The sequence below is a fragment of the Rhinolophus sinicus genome, chromosome 7 (genome assembly GCF_057876585.1).
Source record: "Rhinolophus sinicus isolate RSI-liver-muscle chromosome 7, RSI-T2T, whole genome shotgun sequence".
NCBI classification, from domain to species: Eukaryota; Metazoa; Chordata; class Mammalia; order Chiroptera; family Rhinolophidae; genus Rhinolophus; species Rhinolophus sinicus.
Genome location: NC_142507.1, coordinates 14,505,641 through 14,528,718, shown reverse-complemented (window position 1 = coordinate 14,528,718; position 23,078 = coordinate 14,505,641).

The window sequence follows — 23,078 nt, the reverse complement described above, 5'->3', positions numbered from 1 at the left end:
GCCGAGGAACACTGAGCTTAGGAAATCTCTTTCTTTTATAGTAGGAGGCAGAAAGCAAACCTGCTCTTAGTCCTGAGGGTGACACTGCCCCATCCCTTCAGGTTGCTCACCACAAACACAACCTCTTAGGTATCCTGAGTGAGGAGTGGTCAGGACCTCACACTCTCGGCATGCCTCGTAAGAATTCATAGGGATTCTCAGGTGTGCTTCCTGGCAGGTTGAAGTGAGAAGTAGTCAAATTCTGGACATATTTTGAAGATAATGTGAACAAGATTTTCTGGGGGCTTTGATTGTGAGATATCTTCCTAAATGACCAAACTTTTAGTAGTGTATCTGTTTGAGAACAATTTTATCTGCAAGTATTGGGAGTTACCTTATGTTCATTTCTAGTATATCAAATATACCTCCCCTTGCCCAGCTCTAATCATTAAAAATAACATATCCAGGTCACAACATGCTTGAAGATCCTCAGGTGAAGAAACAAATTAAACATCTGAATATTATAATTTCATCTCAATGTTGTCAACTAGTAAGATGATGCATTAGATAATACAGTTTATAAAAATAAGAAATTATAATTTATTTTTTCTAATTAAAGAAAATATTTTCACATTGCAAATTCTACTACTTGTAGTATCAGCTTCTAGAAGATTCCACTTTCAAACTGTGTTTTGCACTTGTGCAATTTCTAATTATAGCCTTCTTTAACTTTACCAGCGATTGAAACATCCAAATGTACAAGACAATACCTACATTATATTAAAAAAAAATATTTACTATATCAAAGAACCAAATGTATAAACTTGTTATGTAATGTATCTCCTTTGTCTTTAATAACAAGGAAAATTAAAATAAAATTCAAGTCACTGTAAGCAATGTTTCAGCAAACCAAGGTGTGCTTGAAATTTTCTCAATCTGGGTAAATTTTTTAGTCCTCCACATTACAATTATACATAATCAATAAATAATAATTAAAGCTCAAGCAGCTAGAGTATGATCAACAGAAAGCCTAATTAATATGTTCCACTGAAACATGTGGTACTGTTGTTCTCAATACTGTCTAGACATTAGAATAACTCAATACTTGGAATACAGCACAAAGAATACTAATGCCCCACCCCCAGTCCTAGAAAATTCAATTCAACCGGTTTCGAATTGGCCCAGGCATGAGTATGTTTTTAAAAGCTCCATGGGTGAATTTGATGTTCAACCAGGATTGGGAACCTCTGCTTTGTTGAATTCCAATCTACCACTTCCCCAAAATCAATGATTGCTTCCCACTCTACTATCATTAGATATATTGGAAATAAAATGGTTCTCATAGACAGACAAATCTCAGATATCCCAAGTATTTTCTTCCTAGTCTTTCTCTTCATAGAACTTTAATAATTGGTTTGCCCTTCTTGCTCTTTTCATGGGCCCTAAAACTTCCAAATCTAAAAACTCCTGTCTATGCAAACCATAGACAAATTAACATTTGTTTGTCCTTCAAATGTTAATAATGAGACCCAGACTCCATCTAGCTGGGGGACACTCTACCACTTCTGGCTGAGTGGAAATTGCCTCCAACATATTAATTCCCTGGCCTTAGGAATCCAAAGCCATCGTCAAGATTTCTGCAAATTCTCAGATGCATTCATTCTCCTACCCTCTTCAACTTCTGAGGTCTTGTAGCCTTAGCCTGAACCATGGGAACTGTGGCCCGAAACTCGTTTGTTCTTCAGTGCTCACATTCACTGAACAACCCCTTGAAGGGAGTATTCCGGAGTTTGACTGCACTTTACCAACCATTTGCACAAGGGGAGAGAGTGAGGAGTGTCATTCTGAGAGGAACTGCTAATTGTCCTTCAGTATACATTGTCCCTTCCTTCCTTGTAGTAATTCACCACTCCCTTCCCTCCTAAAGAATGTCATTGTTTGGAAAGACATCCTTATTCCTAAAAGAAATTCTGGTGACAATTGTAATAATGTATACTACATAAAGGCAATTTGAACAAGAATATACATACATATATTCATAAATACCAAGCAATTATTTTCTTTAAAATATTTTGCTAAGATTAAATCTTGTTTTTCTGTCTAAAAACACTTTTCAGAACTTGAAACTAGAATATTACATGGCAGAAGACCATAAAATTTAACTGTCTTGTATATAAACAACCTGGCGTTCTTTGGCATTTATATGAATGTATATATATGTGTGTATATATACACACACACACATACACACACACACACACACACACATATAGTTTCAAGGTAAACAAATGCTGATACAACCCATGTTGCTTTTATGCAAGACTAACTACTATGGCCTGTCACCACTTACACACCTCTCTGGTCTCAGTATTTTCTGTTTTATGTTTGCTTAGGTTCTTTTAAAATTGAAATTTGATGACTGAGTAAGCTTCTAGCTATTGAGCAATGGTAGAATTGAGTGGCTTGGTAAATAAGAGATCCAGTTTTATCTGAAAGAGCTCATTTATTCCACAGTGTATAAACGATTGTTAAAGAATTAGAGCATGCAAAAATGTATGCCTGTGGTAATGGTTGCATCTCCATATTGTTAGCAATAAGACAGAGGCTTTCTACCGCTTTCCATTAGCTAGAGCCAAGACTTGTCTCCTAAACAACAAACAGTTAGGCTGGAGGTAAGGGAAAGTGGAGAATGAGAGTATTGGGGGCAGGCTTGTGGTCATGGTGGAATTAAGTATTTTTAAAACGTGGCCTGAAAACCAGATCCCCTGGGTTCAAGTCTCAGTTTTGACTCTTAATATCTATACAATCTTGGGCAATTTGCTCAACATGTTTATGTCTACCCTTCATCTGTAAAATGAGGATAATGGTAGTTCCTACCTCACAGGGGTATTATAAAGATTAAGTTAATACACGTAATATTCTTACCATACTATTTTATATCATTACTTAGCTACTATCATTAAGAAATCTCACTGAACAGGGTTGATACAAACTGAAATACCGGTTTATGTGGGCAAACTCTGATACATGGTATCCCATCACCTCTGCAACTAATAATACCAATTAACAAAAGTGACACATTTTATTATCTAAGAGATGAAGTGCAATCCCATTTGTCATAGAAAATTCCCTCTTACCCATATCTTCTATGGAGGATTAACCAACTTTAAATGAGAGTGAAAATTCTGAAGAAGACATCTGTTTTGTCTTATATGGTATGCATGTCTTTATTTTCAAACGATAGCATGTACTTTTTGTGTTTTCTAGCCACAAGTACAGCACACATTATAGTCACATTCACGTTTTGCTCTGCGTTAAACATCTGGTATCATCAGAAAAACAAGAAGGAAAAAAAACCACAATAGTACTGTCAGAGTTAATAATTCAAGAATATTAATTCACTCTTATAATCATCTAGAATATATCATGGATAATTGGCCCTTGTGAATTTTTCTCCCTTGTGTCACTGAGTGAATTTAATAACTATTGCTGAAAAAAAAAATTTAGTCCGGTGCATGGTTCTCACTTATCTCTGATGCTTTGTAGAAACTGATTCACATAATGAAAAGCTTAGCATCACCCTCCGTCAGCTAGTGTTGATCATCAGCTTGATAGCAAATGACTCATGACCCCAAAATAAAGCTCTTGCTGGTGGGAAAGTTCCAATGACATTGGAACAGGAACTGTCAGAAGGGCGACATAGCAATTTCAGCATTTGAGGGAAGTTGTATTATATGTCACTGTTTCATGGCCTTCGTCAAACATAACAGTGGTAGGGGAAGGGCGATCTCTAACCAGCTGTCATGGTGGAAAGCGACCACAGCCCTCTCCACTGCATGCGGAAATAAGGTATAACATTCTTCGAAGTTGAATACACTTTCAGACTTACAGCCACCCTTTTGTTTAAAGCCAATTCTAACGTTTGGCTTCTGCCTGCTGCATCTCATGTTGCACAGAGTAATTTTCTTTAATTTTCAGAATAGCATTAACTTCTACTGCACTGTCACATTTTACTATGCATTAAGCATCTGGTATCAATAGACCAAACAACACAGAAAGCAAGATGATACTGTCAGACTTAATAATTCAGAAATATTAACCAGCTCTCATAATTATCAGTAGTTCTTCATGTGTAATTGGCCCTCAATGTACATTTTGTACTTCTGTGTAACTCTCTGCACACCAGTATAATACTGCCTAATCTTTCATGTAACTAACAGAGTTAATTTGGTTAAATGAAATCAATTCATCATGATAGTAGTTCCTTGCCACACACAAAAAATTAGTTAAACCACACATACACTCAAACACCCATGTATACACCCTACAAAACGGCTATTTTAAAACAACACAATACACTTATTGCATACAGTAAAAGGTGAGGAAATCGGTTTAGCCTTAAGCAAACTTGACAAAGGAGAAGAGTAAATCATGTTCAACTTGCCTGTGAAGTTAATGTGTAGGCTTGGTTCCCTGCAAGCTTCAGTTTGAGACCGTTTACTTCCCTGTTTAATTAAAATCTGTTTGTCATCTGCTGTGACTCCTTACCTGTAATACTGCAGGGTTGTTCCAGATCGGCCTTAAACTTGGTCTTCAACAGCTTTACCGCAATTCTGACACGTGATCACCAGTGGAGGACCTGAATGAAGCAGTGAGCATTGGTCAGAAGTTCTTGTTCTCCTAACACCCTTATTTGAGCATTTCAACTTGAAAGACAGTCTAGTGTGTTGAGCCTAGACAGACTTCTCCTTAGTATTTCATTAATCGATTTTAACATTTTACACACAGTTTCCTCGTGTCTTCCCTGGCTTGTAATTGTCAGGATATCTGACATGACCACTTTTGTCTCTGGTGATTTTTCTGCTACTTATGTGAAGTGCACTTCGAAACAATCCAAAGAAACTGGCTAAAAGCAAGTGCTACATAATAGGAGTAACTGTGCTCTGAGTGAGGAAGCGAGGTTTACACATCAGCAAAGTGAATGTTCCAATGTGCATTGTGTTTGGTATGGCCCTGAACAGGTTCAAAGCAGTTTGGGTTGCTTTTTGTTTCTTCCCTATGTTTCAGATGGGTAAAGCTTGGTGATGTTTGAGCTCTGTATAGGGGAAATGGAATGTTTCTCATAAAGAAAGAACTTTCATGCCTTACATGAAGGATTCAATGAGTGCATTGTCTGAGAGGGACTTTCAGTGACTGCCGCTAAGAGTTCTAGAATCATAGTGGCTCTGCCTGTCATTCACGAAGGCATTCTTAGAGGGAACTATCATCACAAATGGCATTTCCTCTCTGATTTCGTAAGAGTTGGTTGCATAAATTAGCCCTTCTCTATAATAAGGTTCCTAGTGAAAAGAAAAAGATGGAAGTTCTTAGAGTGCAGGATGGAGGGCTTCAGAGGTAAGATTGAGGAAGTAGAAGATATTTATGAACAAGCTTATTTATTTTACCAAATCTAACTCCTGAAAAGAAGCAGAATAATACTCTTTAAGAGAGTTGTTTAACCTCTTTGAGACTCAATTTCCTCATCTGTAAACCATTAGCTAGAAGTTTTCTGAGGATGAAGTTTGTTATATAAAGCACTAAGCATGACACATATAAATGTTTTATAAATTTTGTTTACAGACTTTTATTTTCCTAGGATCCATTAAACACTAATGTAACTTTTAATATTAACATGCTGTGACTAAATGATTAAATATCACTATCTAACATGAAATATTACGAATATTGAATTCAAAAGATTCATTTCCCTTTAATCAAGGGCTTTAAAAAGTTTTCTGTTTTATGAAACGTAATTTGATTGCAACTTAGAGCAAATATTTTTCCAAGGATAACATTTTAAGACCTGATTTGGAGGAAAAGCCGTTAGGAATATATGTTGTAAAATAATAATATCTTAAGACTTCAGATGTGATTCCTGGTGTATAAGTGGCAACAGAACTCCTAAAAAGAGACAATAAGTCTGAATAATTGATTTTTAAAACATCTTTGTTTCTGTTTCTTTAGTTTAAAAGAAATATATTGAGCTCTTCCTATATGCAAAGCACTATGCTAGGGATAGAGAACAGAAATACAAAATAAGATATAGCCACTGACCTCAAGCTGACAGACAAATAGCACCTGTTTATAAAAACAATCTCAATGCGGTGATAGAAGCAGGCACTAGTCTTACTGGCCCACAGAGAGAGTGAACCTGACTTGTCCAGTGCAGAGGAGGACCAGGGGTGTGAGTAGTTTTCTGAAGCAGGTATTGCCTCTGTTGAGTCTAACAAGACTTAGGCAAAGATGGGTCAGGCATTCCAGGCAGAGCAGAGACTTGAGCAGAGGCACCGTGTGTGCGACAGTAGGATGTGTGCAGGGAGCCACAGGTATAGATGGGAGGAAGAGCATGAAACTCAGAGCCAACGCAAGACCTAGTCTCGAATCACGAAGATGCCAATTCAAGGGGTTTCAATAAACTTAATTAACAGGTGAGTGTTTAAGGATTTCATCAGGGTATCTAATGAGTCAGATTTATATTTAAAATAAAATACTCTGGGCTCCAAATGCTGTTTGGTTTGAACTTGAGTCTCACCATTAATTTTCAGTGTAAAAAGCATTTGTATGTCATTGAGGAATCTCCGCGTATAACGGTAGCCAACTCTGAGTTCCATCTTCTCTGTGACTGCTCCTAGTTGGGTCATCTTGGACTAGTTCTTGACTTCTCTGAGCTACGTTTTTTTCTCATCTGATAAATGTGGACAATACTTACTTTATAAAAGCAGATAACAATTAGTTTGAGGACGGTAACCCTGATTTTTTTTTTTTTTTAGTTCAAGCTATAACTCTAATGCTTACAACAGTCACTAGCTCATAATAGGCATTCAATACATACTTAATGAATGACAAGATTAATGGTAATAAAACTTTATCTATGTGACAACCTTGAAAAATCCACACTTCCTACAAATTTGGAAAGTACGGTCAATTAAAACAATAAAAGAAACAGGCATTTGTATTAGTCAGGGTTCTCCAGAGAAAAAGAACCAATAGGATATATAAAGATATGTAAAAAGAGATTTATTATGAGGGATTGGCTCATGTTATTACAGAGGCTGAGAGGTCCCACAATCTGCCGTCTACAAGCTGGAGACCCAGGAAAGCCGTGGTGTGGTTCCGGTCCAAACCTGAAGACCCAAGAACCAGGAACATTGATGTCTGAGGGCAGGAGAAGATGGATGTTCAAGTTTAAGGAGAGAGCAAAATTTACCTTTCCTCTACTTTGTTGTTCTATTCCATAGGTTGGATGATGCCTCTACCCACATTTTTGAGGGCCATCTTCCTTACTCAGTCTACTGATTCAAATGTTAATCTCCTCCAGAAACACCCTCACAGAAACATGCAGAAATAATGTTTTATCAGCTATCTGAGTTCCCTTAGCCCAGTCAAGTTGACACATACAGTAAAAATCACAGCATTATGTAGCTCAGGGCAAAAACTTGCTTCAAGAGTACATAGAAATAGTCATAAGAATATAAGCATGGCTGAATCCTGAATGAAATGAAATGTTAGCCCCAAAAAGGATTTTAATATTGCCATCTTTCTTGTTTGGCCTATCCTGGGTTTGCAGAATGCTGTGGGCAGAGGTAATTTCCCCAATTCCTGCAAAATGATGCAGAATAGATGGGTGCAAAAAAACAAAAAAGAACAACAATAAAATAAAATAAAATACTCCGACATTTTCGTGAATGCCAAATTTAACAAGGATTTTGAGGATAAGATAGTGGGAGGGATATCCTATATTGACTTTAGGTGATGAAAAATAAAGACCTGAATTGGAACAGTGATGAGTTATTATCCTACCAGTATACTCTTACACATACATGAAAAGACATACACTTTTAATTATTATAGCACTATTCGTAAGACTGAATACAACCATAGTGGTTTTGTTTCTATCTAATGCCCAGATTTAAACATGTAGGGTATTGGTAATTGCACTTCAAATATCTGTCAGTAGCTGGAAGAATCAGAAAATTTCATTTCTTCAGGTTTCCCCCCCAATCATCTCATAATGAGTTCCCATTTGCTTAGCAAAGGTAATGTTGCTACTTTGTGGAGCAAATTCAGTTCGGTTGCTGTCTGAGGAAAGGGAAAATACTTCTTGGCAGATTAACTCTGCATCATCGTCTTAGCCTCTAGTTCCCACCCATAGATAATCACTAGAGCATGTGCTATAAATTAAGCAGAAAGCAAATATATTGACTATGGATACTATTGTTAAATTTTTGATCTGGAAATTCTATCCATTACGATACAAAAAAAGATACAATGGGTATAGATACTGGAAATTAGCTGATAAATATCTTTATTATTTGTATTTTTGTTAAACATAAAAGAACTATTAGATTAATATCGGTGTTCAATAATGTGGCAAGTTATAAAGTAATTGCAAAAATATTGAATTTACTGTGTATTAGCAATAATCACCTAAAAATAATGGGAAACAATTTTATTCCTAACAACAATCAAAATGTAAACTAGGAGTAAGTTAAAAATGTGTACAAAAGATGAGGAAAACTGAAATTTCTTATAATACATGGGAAAAATAGAGTTGAACAATTGCGTGAAATACAAAGTTTCTGAATTAGAAGATTTGCAATTTAATATGTGAATTCTACCCCGAATTAATCATAAAGTCAGGTGAACATAATGAGTATACGAATGGGGGAAATTTTAGAATGTAACACAATTATTCTACAATTTTTGGTAAGGAAGACCATGCTCAAAATTGCCATCCCAATTTTGAAAATAAACAGTAGTAGGGGTTCTTTTCCTAAAAGATAGTAGCATTTGTAATGAAGCAATGATAATTCCACCTATTTTGTTTGTTTGTTTGTTTTTTTCCTTACTGGTATTGCAACAGTGAGACAAATCAATAGAACATTCTAGAACAGTATTTATAGGTGTGTATCAAGGAAACCTAGGACTACAAGTTGTGTAAAGGTGTAAGTCAGGACTGCTCAGTTGTTTAATTTACTGATATAGATTGTGAATTTCTAAGAAGTTATTACACACAATATGTCTCAGGCTTATTTGGCTTCAGAATTCTTTTTACAATGCATCTTGTAGGATAAATCTCCTTACAAATTTAAGGAGAGCTGGAAGAGAAACAGACACACAATTGTACAATACTTTAAAGTTCCACAAAGGGAGTACCTCAATTCATTTGGGAAAGAATCAATTCAATAAGTGGAATTTAGACAGGTGGGTACAATTTGGAAGTAAGTTTTAGATTTATTAACATTCACACTTAAAAGATGAATATGTGCTGCCAACAGGCATCTGAATAAAAGTCCAGTCTCATTACCATTCTGAATTGTTGGAGAAACTAAAGCAATACGTAACTTTTGTTATAGGAGACTGGCCAAGATTAAAAATACATGTCCTGCATCCTATTCTCCTAAAAATGGATCAAAACTGAAGTCACGTTTCCTGTTTTATACTCAAGTTTCTATGGCAAGAGCCCCCATCTTGCCTGACTACAGGAAACCCAGTGTTCCACCATGGTTGTCACCCCGTGTGTCTTTGGGAATCCCAGGGGATGTGTACAGGCTCCAAAGGTTGGTTCTGGAGGTCTTCTGCCCCCAGCCAGTGGTCTCGCTCTGGACCACAGTTCTACACCCCTGCTGGCCTTCTCTTGCTCCCCCTAAGCAACTTTATCGTAACCGAGGAAACAGATCACAGTTAATTCACCTGGGGCTAAATGAGAACAAACTATATACTTAACTAGATGTACTGAAGACTGGGGAATAACAAATGGGTATTGCAATGCAGAAAACACGCAAACATTACCTAGTAGATAGGACTCTAGGAATTTAGAGGCCTGGCTTCTCTACGAGTGTAGCCTACTGGCAGCTTTTCTCCTTAATCTTGGGTGTCACCATGTCTCTAAGCTCTGGGATCACTGCTAATGGGTCCCCTTGAACATAGGTCTCCTATCCAAGGCCTAGTCTCTAAAGATGGGGAAAGTAGAATTTTTTCTTACTTTATATTTGCATAATCAAAAGGCCAATTTGTTGTTTTTCTTAGAACAAAAGAACAGTGTGTTCTCAAAGGCCTTTTATGCCATGCTTTCATTAACTTGTCTATGTGTGTGTCTATATTATTTATGGGAGGAAGCGTGCTGTGGTAACTGAGAGTATGGGTTTAAATCTTGGCTTTGCCTCTTCTTACCTAAATGGCCTTAGGTGAGTGACATTTCTCTGAGCTTTCATTTTCCCTTCTATACTAGGGATGAGATTAGTAACATCTACCTTTTGTTGTAGTAAGGATTAAATAAATAAATGGACATAGAATGCTATCCTGATGGTTGAATAAATTCCAAGTATAGTAACAATGCTCTTTCAACTGAACATATGCTCATGAGCAACACAGTTTAGTTTGAACATGAATCAAGTTTGAACATGAACTCTGATTCTAAGGGTAGGAGAAGGTTATTTCAATAATTTATTAGTTTGTTAAACAAATGTACACCTTATTTTGTATCATTTCTCTAAATACTAAATACATGTTAAATGGAAAATAATTTGAAAGAGTCCAAAATAAAACAGAAACAAAGTCCCACCTTTTGAGAATCACCTATATTTTTGACCCACAGAAATAACCGCTGAGAACATTTTGGTGACCGTTTTTTCTTTCTCTCTCTCTCTGTGTGTGTGTGTGTGTGTGTGTGTGTGTGTGTGTGTGTGTGTGTGTGTCACTGTTGCTTTCTCTATTAATCAACCAGGTTGACTACAGAAAACAGCAATCACACTGAGGCAATTTGAGGAGAGTTTCATAAAGAGACTTTACAGAGCTGGGGGTTGGTTGTAGGGAAGCTACAAGGGACAGGGAGGACAGCAAGGGACTTGTTTTTACCCAGAAGCCTGAGTGGGTAATGGGAGAAGTCCTGGGGCCTGGAGGTGGAGAAGCTGTGGGACACAGCTGCCGGGCCTTTTGGTGGAGAGATACAACAGGCCTAGAATAAACTCTTGTGCCTCCCTGGCCGCCCCCATACTGTTAATCACATGTCTGTGCTCCTCATGGCCCAACCCAGCTAGAAGCCAAAGAGCAAGAGACCAGGCGATCACGCTTATACATCTGGATGGACGCAGAGCCAAAGGGTGACTTTAAAAATCTATTGCGAAAATAAGGACACTTTTGAGAGTGAGAAGGAGTGAATTACTCATAATACCAATAAACCCAGGACAAGACAGTAAGTACCCTGTTTCCCCCAAAATAAGACCTAGCTGCACAATCAGCTCTAATGCATCTTTTGGAGCAAAAATTAATATACAACCCGGTCTTATTTTACTGTAAGACTGGGTCTTATCTAACATAACATAATATCGGATCTTATATTAATTTTTGCTCCAAAAGATGCATTAGAGCTGATTGTCCAGCTGGTCTTATTTTCAGGGAAACACAGTATAAACTGAAACTGTTCCAGGCAAACCAGGCTCTAACATCACCCTGTGAAGTAAAGTTGAGAGTAAATCTGGAGGGGAAATCTCTCTCTCTATCCTCGATTATGAATTATTTTCTATGGAATGCTTGTTTCCTAAAACATAATTTTTATTGTATAATTCTCGGCATTATGGTTGTACCAAAATTGACCTCATCTTTGGATGTTAAGGCAATTTCTGAGTTTTCCACTATAATGCTGTGATGAACATCACTGAACACGAATCATCGCATATCTCTAATTATTTAACAACTATTACTTGAGCAACTACTATGTGCCCCCCACTGAAGATACAAAGATGAGTATAACATAGTTCCTGCAGGCTAGTCTAGTGGTGGAAAGAACTTCCAACAGCTGCCTCACCAGGAAGAATGTGGGACTTCATACACTAAGCAAAGCTGCCATCCTCTGGGAGATGGAGACAAGGAACAAGAATATGATACCCGGCCACAACCATGGTCTTTGCCTCTACTTGCATTTGTTGCCCTCCCTGGCTCCCATGTGGCTCTGGATTCTGTTCTATGGGGGTCATTCTTCCTGCCCATAGCTTCTTTATTCCATTCAGCAGTTACTAGGGTACAACTGAGTGGGGTTGGTGGTGTATTCCTTTTATCTAGTCCCCTTCCCTTGGCAGGGAGCTGAGTGCACAGGCTTGGCTACCTGATCCCTTCTAGCCTAGGCTAAGGGCAGAGATATTTCTTTCCAGCAGATAGTGTTTGGAATCATAGAGGCAGGACAAAACAGTGGTTGAAGCTAGATGGGCCAAGGAGCCTGGGTGAATTACAGAGTGGTAGACCAGGGCTTAGGAAGCCAACTGGACAAATTAGACGAAGAGCATGTAGTAAAAGGTGAGTTGCGTCATTGTCTTGGCAAGTAGGAGACTCTGGGTCCAGGCTTACTGGCTGGCTGTTTTTGTATGGGGCGGGCTGAATTCAACTTAAAGCCCCTAGAGAGAGACAGGGAGGCTTGATGCCACACTCCACATACCTGTGTATCGTCTCTCAAAATTGTTGTCAGCCTGGACAGATTGGCTTTTAATTTTTTGCCTCCCTTTCTGACTTCATTGCATCAATTCTCACCTGTGCTCACTCATTCAGTCCTTCTGATTTTCCTCTAACCTGCTGCACCCTCCCACCTCACAGTCTGGGTACCGGCTCTGCCTTCTGCCTGTGTGCTCTTCCACAAGATCTTTGCATAGCTGAGCTCTTACCCTATAGGGCCAGCTCCAAACCCGTTTCTTAGAGAAGTCTTTTCCTACATCATAAAGAGAAACCGCAGGCCCCACACAGCATCACTACTGCTAAAGCCCATGACATCAAACCTAGATTTAATACCTGACCTGCTGTTTCAGCCTCTCTCAAAAATATAATTTTAATCAACCAGTCTGGAATTTTCTGGTCAACACAAATAACATAATCTGTCACAGGGGCCCTCTCTGTCCTCCCCCCGCCCATAGAAAGAGGAGGCAACCTGTATGATAAAAACCTTGCAATCCCCCCGCCCCCCCAAAAAAGGTGTCCTTGTATAAAAATAAACTTCTTTTCTTTTGTTAATAGCTCCCTTGCCCCTCCCGTTTAAACCCTTTGGAGAGCCCCTTCTAGCTTCTAGATGGGATGCTGCCCGATTCCTCAATCACTTAATAAAGCCCATTAGGTCTTCGAATTTACTCAGCTGAATTTTGTTCTTTACCAATCCCAATTCAATTTAGCTTCCCCTGGACACTGTCCTAGTATCTTGTGTCATATTCCAAGTAACCTGTCACCAATTGAAATGACCTTGCTTTTCTGGTGACCTATTTACCAAGCATCTCCCCTGACGTGTGTCTCAGCCACACTGGCTGCTCCTGTCTTGCTCTTGCTTCTCTCTCTCATACATGAAAGGACACCTGGGGTGTAGATGGTGCTCAGTGTCCATCTCTGGATGGATGAATACCTGGTGGCTTTGCCACTGAGGCCTTTGCTCTGAGAGCTGGTTATTATGTTTCCACTCTTAGCAATATATAGGTCTTCTAGAGAAGGATCTCTTTAATTAGTTAGGTAAGCGTGTCTTTTAATGATGTAAGCACAACACAAAATTTCTTTGGAATGGTTCAATTCATTCCCATGGAAAAGCTAATAAGTAGAAAACTGTCCTCTTTTCTACAGGATACTGATTTATCAACTTTCCGTACATAACATAACGTACATGACACTAATTCAGGAACCAGGATGACTTTTCCCAGACACATTATTTGCCTTGGAAATACACCTTGGGTTAATCCAACATGGTTTATATGTAATTTAAAATATCAACTTTCTAATTTATGAGGAAATTTTCAATTTTAAATACTTAGAATTTTAACACCTATTTTTTCCTGTCCTCCTTATTCCATAGCAAGTGGATCAAGACAAGAGGCCAAAAGAAAGATGATTTTAAAACATCCTGGGCTGATTTTACATGGTTAAGTTTTCTTAGTCCGAAAATACATAATGTGAAACATTTATCTGAAAGCAGAAGTCACTCAGAGCCTGTGTCATAATCTTCGTCACTTTCCCATTTACTTAACAATTCTGTACAGATGTTCATACTTACAGATAGATGAATATTGGACAGTATTTATCTAATTAGCAAATATACAAATTAGAAAATTTTAACAAAAATATAACTCCCAGAGCAATTTTACAGCAACGTTAAATAAAATGGCCTTCCCCGCTTGTCACCTTGTTCTAGTTCAGCTAGAGGTTGGTTGTTTAGAGACCAATGTTTAGTTATGTGCTTTCCTTAATTTGTTAACTAGTTGAATCTCAACAAAATATAATACAATATATAAACATGGGATGCATACTTTCATCTGGGCACATTTATAGGAAAGGCCCTCTTCACTTTTGGAAGGACAGGTGGTTTTGATGCTTTTATTAAAGAGAGTTGGAGTGTTCTGCTCTAGTGCACTGCCACGCAAGCTCGCCGTTGGTCTCTAGCCCATTCTCTCATGTCACAGCACATCTGGATGGCGGTGGGTGAAGAGTGATGACATATATTGAACTCTTTTTATCATCCTTCCCCTTTATACACCTTTTTCTTTTCTTTTCTTTCTTTCTTTTTTTTTAAGAACCATGCAGATGTAACTGTAAAATCTTCATTCTAATGAGAGAGCTGAGAGCTTGGGAGAACCCACCTGGAAAATCCTCTTATTTTTAATATCTTTCCTGCTTTCTTTATATAAAGCTCATCAAGCTGACAGGTTAGGGAGAAATTAAATGAAAGTAATAGAGAACTAAAAATGGGGAAAATAGAGCAGCAACAAATTGTAATAAAAATACCAATTGAGAAGGAAGATGGAGTCACAAACTAGTAAGAGTACACATTTCTCTGTGGGGACATGTTAGTCAGTTCATTTGGAAGAATCTGTGATCCATCTTTAAAAATAACTCCGTGGTAAGATTTGCTTATCTTAGGTGCTTGGAACTTTTGGCTTGGTAATCACAGGACAGACTTTTGGTTCTTAATAACCAGGGATTAATGAGAAAACCTGTAGGGAAGTTATTGGTATTCATAATCTACAGAATAGGGAAAACTGGGATTCTGTGGCATTCCTTTTTTTTTTTTTTTCTTCTATTTTGCCACTTAGCTATAGAATGGATACGTTCTTTTCTTGTGACATTGAAATGTAGGAAATCTGAGTTGCCATCTCCTAAGTTTAGGTAACGATGTAAGAAGAATTCAAAGAAAGACACAATTTAAACCTTGATCTGCTAGGGTTATGTATGACACCTGGAAAGGATTTTAATTCACTCATTTATTTCTTCTCTGTGAAACGTACTGGTTTGATGTCAGAATGTCTGGGTATGAATCTTCGCTTTATCACTTCTTAGCTTACACCAGGAAGTTACACAACATGTCTGACCTGTTTCTTCATCTGTAAAAGGGAGGTAATAAAACCTACCTCAAAGGTTGCTGTGCATTCAATAAGCTATACTTTGCTTAGAAAAAAGTTTGCAATTAGTAAGCAGTTAACAAATGTTAGGTGATAAATCTTAGTTTTATTGTTACTATTTGCTATTTGTTAATTTTATTTTTTGTCAGACCTTCTGCTAGAGATGGGAATAAAACACGATTGTGATGATATTCCTTCTCCGTTCTCTACCTTCTGAGAATCCAGTGTGAAACAGAGATTCTTACAAAGGATTCCATAGATGGGTGTCAGGGAGTGCATAAATTCTATATAGAATTTTGGAAGAGGAAAAATTTTCTCCAATTCTATGCAAGAATTTGGAGAAAATTCTCATCATATCTTTTACTAGGTATGCACGCACACACATACTCTGATCTATTCCAATGAAAGAGGAATTGATACTAAACTATTCAGCAAAAGTATTTTCACTTTCATAAGAAAGGATTTTTCTGAATCTTCTACACAGCATTATCTAACACCTTCCCTGTACATGATCTGATAATATGTGGCTGTAATCCCCCTACCAGGTTGTGAGTTCCCAAAGGGTAAGAATGGACTAGTCATGTCATTTGATCTCCAGTATCTAACATAGGGCTCAGCACCCAGTAAGTAGTCAATAAAAATTTTGGTTCTTAACTGCACTTTGAAAAATCCCCAGGGATTTTTAGACAACTCAGGATAGTACTTCCGCTTTACTCAAAATTTGCTTTTCTTTTAAAATAATATACAAAAGGTGGAGGTAGGAAATGAACGACTATAACCCTGAACTGGGGGTTGGAGGTGATGAGAGGCCCTCTGTGAGGGGCTCAGGTATGGAGGGCGAGAACCAGCTTCTACCCACTGGAAGTCAGTGTTAGGTATCATTACCAGGGCTATGGCTGTGAGACACTTGCCTTCGCAGCTGAATACACATTAGAACTCACAGGCAGAACTACCTGCTTGTAAAAATCTAGACAATTGGGAACCAATATTCTTGATCCTAACTAAAGATTACAATATGGTGTTTGGAAGTTCCCTCAAACTGGAGGTCTGGTGTTTTCATTCTCACTTCCTTGATTCAAGTCACTGCTATTTCTTGCCTGGTTTAGGTCTGGGGATCCAAACTGGTCTCCCTCTCCAGCCCCAAGTGATCTGCTGCCTCTACATTACACGCCCTCCAACCCCCACTACGGCACTGGCAAATTCTCCAGTGACACCAAACTGCCTTTAGTTCCTCTGATCTCAGTCCTCAGGGCCTGCATTCATGCTGTTCTCTCTTCCTGAAAACCTTTTAATCCTACTCCTTCCTTCTCCATCTTACAGCCCACCCCTGGAGACCTCCTTTCTTTTGAATATGAAGTTATAATTAAGGTTTGCTTCTCCGGGAAACCATCCCCCAAACACTCCTCACCCTATGTCTGGGTGTGGTGCCCCTCCTAGATAGTGCCATGGCACAATGAACCATCTTCAAGACAGCTCTTGCATCCACATTTTCTAATTATCTGCTCACCAGATGAGACTTATGATTCTAATCAATTTTTCCCAAGTCCAGTAAGTTCTCAATAATTATCCCATGAATGAATAAATAAATGGAAGACTAGGTGATTGTGTCAGGGGTCATGAATGTGTTTGTTATCATTATTTTTTAGCAGTATTTATGGTCATGGGACAAAACTCACATGGCTCCTAAAGATATTTCTTTTTGTATATAATTTTCAGATGGGGACTGAGAAGAAAAACTTTTAATTTAACAAAAATGCTGTCAAAAGAGTTTATAAACCATTTTGCATTTAACAATAAGTGAGAGATGAGTTCAGTTCTCTCGAAACGGGTATTACTGTATCTGTATCTCAATTATACTAGTTGTCTTAGAATAATTCTTAGTAATATCGCCTTTTTTTTCAAAAGTTTCCTGATTTTTACAATGAATTAGATAGTCATTCTATCTCTAAACACTTTGGGAATAAACAGAAGAGGAAGAAGAATTACACACACACACACACACACACGCACACACACAGAACATTTGGAAATTTTTCTTAATTTTTGAAAATATGCACAGAAAGCCAATGACGCACCCCAATCCTAGCTCAGAGCTTTGCACAATCATAATTGATGGTAAAAGGGAAGGAAGTGACTCTGTTAGAACTTCTTAAAAAGCTACTTTTTATCACTAACTCAAAGATAAACATTCATGGTTTCTTTTTATTTGGGGAAGTAAGGTTATTTTCAATTAATAGCTAAAGACTAATGTTTCCCTGAGTTCTTTTCAAAAGCCTCAGAAGTGTGCCTTGTTATTTTAGATTGTCTTTTGTTTGCCATCCTTTGTTTTGATTGCAGCTGATTGTTAATTTAAAAATTAAATCGATACAACGCAGTGAATCTGTAATAACTAAGTGGTTTCTTTGAGAATGGCCTTGCTAGTTGACATATTAAAACACAATTGTGAGAACATCATATTCCCTCCTTGAAACTGTTTGAACTCAGTAAACAGTAGAAATACAGGAGGACTAATTTAAGTCAAGAACCAAGAGGCTCAACTTTTTGGAAACATGAAAAGTTTCATTTCTATAAGGTCCCTTAACCCTTTAGCCATGTGTTCATTTTTCATATCTTTAATTGAAATTTATTTTATTTGAAGAGCTCATCTGTCTCTATAACATCGCTAAAGTATACTATGAATTTGAGGCTTTTTTTTTTTTTTTTTGTAGAGGAAGTTAGTTATTACAATGGATACCTCAAGTTTAGTAAGATCACCCGAAGGGGAATCAAACAGCATGTGTTGTGTTGCTTAAGTTACACCCTAGTCATGAAATTGCCATCCAGATCTCAACATGAGGCAATGGATGCCATGTGGTCACCTCCTCCCAGGACCAAAGGTGTGACCATCCCATTTCTCCGTGTCTCACTGCCACTTTTTAACCAATAGTTGAGCCACAATAAAAAGCAATCTTGTCTTCAAGCTACTGTCTGTTCTCTCTCTGCCAGGCTGGTTTGAGCTCTCTTATTGTTTCTCCACATTGTCCTGCATTTAAAGAAGAATAAATGTCACCGCTGATTTTATGCATTAATTTCTCTGAAACCACACCCATACTAACTCTGTGAGCTTCACAGTATTAGCCATTGCCTTCCTTAATTCCGCTCAGTATTCTGTAGGTAGAACCTGATTCACCTAGCTCTTGAGCAGATCAGAATCAGAGTTGACAGTAGATTAACAGGCTATTTTACCTGCATAAGCCTGGTATCTGTCAAGCCAGGGTGAATCCCAGTCACCCGTGAATTCACCAACTTTGATTATTCCCAAATCTTGTGGTATTTGTCCAGATTGGAAATCTTCCTATGTTTTCTGGTTATTCTTTTTCCTTGACTGGGATTTGAACTTGAACAGTAGTTTGCTGGGCTGAGGCTCTGATACACTTTTTAGCTCATGCCACTTTCTACCAAGGGACCCTTAAAATCCTGATCCTTGATTGGCATCCTGCCCTACATGATAAGCATCAGTCATCATGATATGATGATGAGCAGGGACATCACTTTAGAACTTCTGCTCCTGCGTTCAACTCATAATTGGATAATATGTTTGGCTGCTCAATCAAACCTGTTTTTGTCATCCTCGTGAGACTCCTTTCTTGTTAATTGCAATAATAATAATAAACCCCATATGAGTTTTAATTAGATCCCACTTCCTCCTCATCCCCTCTGGCTTGTTGCTGATGTTTCAGCATATCTTTCTTCCAAGGCTTCTTGGTTAGGACTCTAATAAACTTGTACATAAAGTTAAGCTCAATACACATTCATTGACTATTTCCTATGTTGAGTTTATTGGGAAGAAGGGGGTGAGAATTATAAAATTACACAGTCTCAGCCCTCCAATACTTTATGGCATGTGTGCAGGAGAGACATCTTAACAGATAATTTTAATATATTGCAAATAATGAAAGAGATTTACCTATTAACTTGCCAACTGCAATATAAGCACTTGAGTAATGCTTATTAAGCTGCACTCTCTGACATAGACAGCCTTTGTTCTGTCTCTAAGCATCACTCCCAATCCCCTATCCATATCATATACTTTTCCTAATTAAAATACCCTATGTAGGGGTATAAATGTCTAACCACTACATTGTTTTGTACACCTGAAGCTAATAAAAAAAAATTTCCTATGTAGTTCTCTAGTCAGCAGAAAACCATACCCTTGATCTCTCCATCTTTTCCACAATTACATCTGGGTAACAAAAAAATCCCTTTGAGGTGGACAATATCCTCTTTCTTCCATAAAATCTTACAATATTTAATTAGTGGAAAAATAACCAAATAAATTGCTGTTTAGTGAGGGTTTTTCTGTTAAATGGCATAAGGTTTGTGTATTTTTTGATCAGCAAGAAAAGTTTAAGCTAGATGACATTCACTATTATTAACATTTATCAAGTGCCCATAGAGTACTAAGAATGCCTCAGAACAAATACAAAGACAGTGTTCCATCCTGCCATATTTACAATGAGATAAGATTACGTGGAAGATCCAAGATGGCAGCACAGATAAACACTGTGCCTGCTTCCTTCCATGAACAAATTAAAATTACAATTAAATTATAAAACAGTCAAGCTGAAGAACCATTTGATGTCTGGCTGAACAAAAGTTTTATAAACAAGGATATTTAAAAAAAAAACAACAAGTCGAGACTGGTAGGAGGGGCAGAGACACGAAACTGGCTAATCCCAAACCTCCATGTGGCAGTTGAGAACCTGGAGGGATATCTCAGCTGTGGAGGTTTCCCCCAATAAAGCAAGGGACCACAGCCCCACACCGGCCTCCCCAGTCCAGAGTACTGGTGCCAGGAAGAGGAGCCCCCACATCTGACTGTGAACAACATCTGAGTGGGACGTAAGGCTGCAGAAAACCCAGACGTCCTCTTAAACAGCCCACACACAGATTCTCTCACTCCAAGGCACTCACCTTGGGCTTCAGTGGAAGGACAGTAACTCGGGTGCTGTAGGAGATATATGGGGAGCAGACTGAGTTGTGTGGCTTGGGACAATGGCTGGAGGATAATCGGCATTTTCCCTGTAAGGGGTCCTGCTTCCATGCAGCCAACAGGCTGGCACCACCTTTCCTGTATTGAGCCCTCCCTCTAGCTTACAGCCAAATCTGAATATGATTGGTCAGGTGAGCTCCTCAGCCCCACACCACTGACTCACTGAGACCCCACCCACCCAACTTGCCCAACACCAGAGGCACTTTCTTGTGAGCAGACAGCCCCACCCACATTGCACTCTTTCTTGGAAAACTATCAGAGTCTGATAGACCCCAGGTGAGCAGTGGCAAGCCTTGGTATACTCTGAGACTTCTGCTGAGTAGCTTCATGCTCAGCACAGACACCAAACCTGAATTTATATTAACCTGGTGACTACAATCCTTTCCACTCTAGTGACTCCCTTAGATCTGTCTCACTCAACTTGCAAACTGCATTGAGGTTTTATCAGTGCCTGAACCTTAAAGGAGTTGGCAGGTGGTATTTTGTGGAGCTACCCCATGCTTGGTACCAGTGCCACACGTCCTCAGTTTGCAGCATGGCCTCTCCCATGCACCTCCTGGGTTAGTACTGGCAGTGAACAACCATGAATTGCCTTGTAACTCTTAAACAGGTAGTCCCCAGCTGGTCACAAATAATGGCTGAGCTGGGCCTGCACCAGAGCCCCTTGCAAGAGGCCCCAGAAACAACATACTTGAGGTTGGTTCCAGACCACAGCGGAGCACCACCCAATTAGCCCCACAAGTGGCATACACAAAGGGCCATCTCTGCAGGCACCAGAGCCTGCTGGGGCAAATCCCACTCAGTGGGGTAAGCCCCCCACACAGCAACATGTAAACTGTGGATGTGGCCATACCCCACAGCCAATCAGCCTGAGGGTCAATCCCACTCACTGATGTACCAATAGCAACTAAGGCTCAACTATAAAAGGAGGGCATACATAACCCACACAAGGGATATTCCTGGAGCACTTGGAGCAGGTGACCAGGGAGACTGTGCCACCGGGTCCCACAGGGCACTACTACATAAGACCACCTGGACAAGACTGGAGTATGTAGCAGAACTACCTAATACATAGAAACAAACTCAGAGAGGCAGCCAAAATGAAAAAAACAAAGAAATACATCCCCAATTGAAAGAACAGGAGAAAACTCCAGAAAAAGAACTAAACAAAATGGAGGCAAGCACCCTACTAGAGATAGAGTTCAAAACACTGGTTATAAGTGTGCTCAAGGAACTTAGTGAGAACTTCAATAAAGAGACAGCAAGCACAAAAAAGGACATAGAAACCATAAAAAAGAACCAGTCAGAAATGAAGAATACAATAACTGAAATGAAGGATGCATTAGAAGGAATCACCAGCAGACTAGATGAAGGAGAGGATTGATATTAGCAATTTGGAAGACAAGGTAACAGAAAATACTAAATCAGAACAATAAAAAGAAGAAAGAATCTCCCCAAATGAGGATAGTTTAAGAGACCTCTGGGACAACATCAAGTGCAACAACATTTGTATCATAGGGATACCAAAAGGAGAAGAGAGAAAGCAAGGGATTGAGAATCTCTTTGAAGAAATAATTACTGAAAGCTTTTCTCATCTGGTGAAGGAAATAGACATACAAGTCCAGGATGTGCAAAGAGTCCCAAAAAGATGAACCCAAACAGGTCCACATCAAGACACATTATAATTAGAATGGCAAAGGTAAAGGACAAAGAGAGAATCCCAAAAGCACTGAGAGAAAGGCAACTAATAACTCATAAGGGAGCCCCCATACGATTGCCATCTGATTTCTCAATAGAAATTTTGCAGGCCAGAGGGACTGGCACAAAATATTCAACGTGATGAAATGCAAGGACCTACAACCAAGATTACTCTACCCAGCAAAGCTATCATTTAGAATCGAAGGGCAAGAAATACTTGTGCAATTGACATTATTTTTCTATATTTTTATAGTGCTTTAATTTTTATTATCTATTTTTATTCTCTTTTCTAAAATTTATTTTCTAAAATTTTCTAACATTTATACATATTCCCCCCATATTTCTATAGTGCCTTTATTTTTATTATCTTTTCTAAGCAATGTTTATACACACTTATGTAGCTCTTGTTGCATTCTAGACACTACTCTAAGGGCTTTGCAACTCATTTAATACTCACAGCAAGCCCATGAGGGATACAATCCCCAATTTAGAAGCCAGAAGAGTGAGGCACTGAGGTTAAGTTTTATGGCATCAAAGAAATCTTCAAAAACTAAAATTTCTGCCAATGGTGAAAAAAACATAGATTTCTCTGAGTAATCATTATGTACTATTGTAGAGTCACAGCACATGAATAGGGCCTTACCGACAAATAGGACTAAACATCTTCATTTTTGGATCTGAGGAAATTAGAAAACCTAGACATAGAATGTCAATGTTCTTTAGTATTATTTTAAAAATATTCATTACCCATGAAGAAAATTCTATGATGACGCATTAGATTATCAGTTAATAAACTATTTTTAGGCTTCTAGGAATCAAGTGAGTTATCTTTTGTGGGGATTTAAGGACTGAGCTAATAGGAGTACAAATTTGAAAACCAATATGCATTTGAATATACGTTTCTTTAAGTTTCTCATAAAATAAACTGAAGTCACAAGTTTCATCTTCTAGTTAAAAAGTATAATAGATTAAGA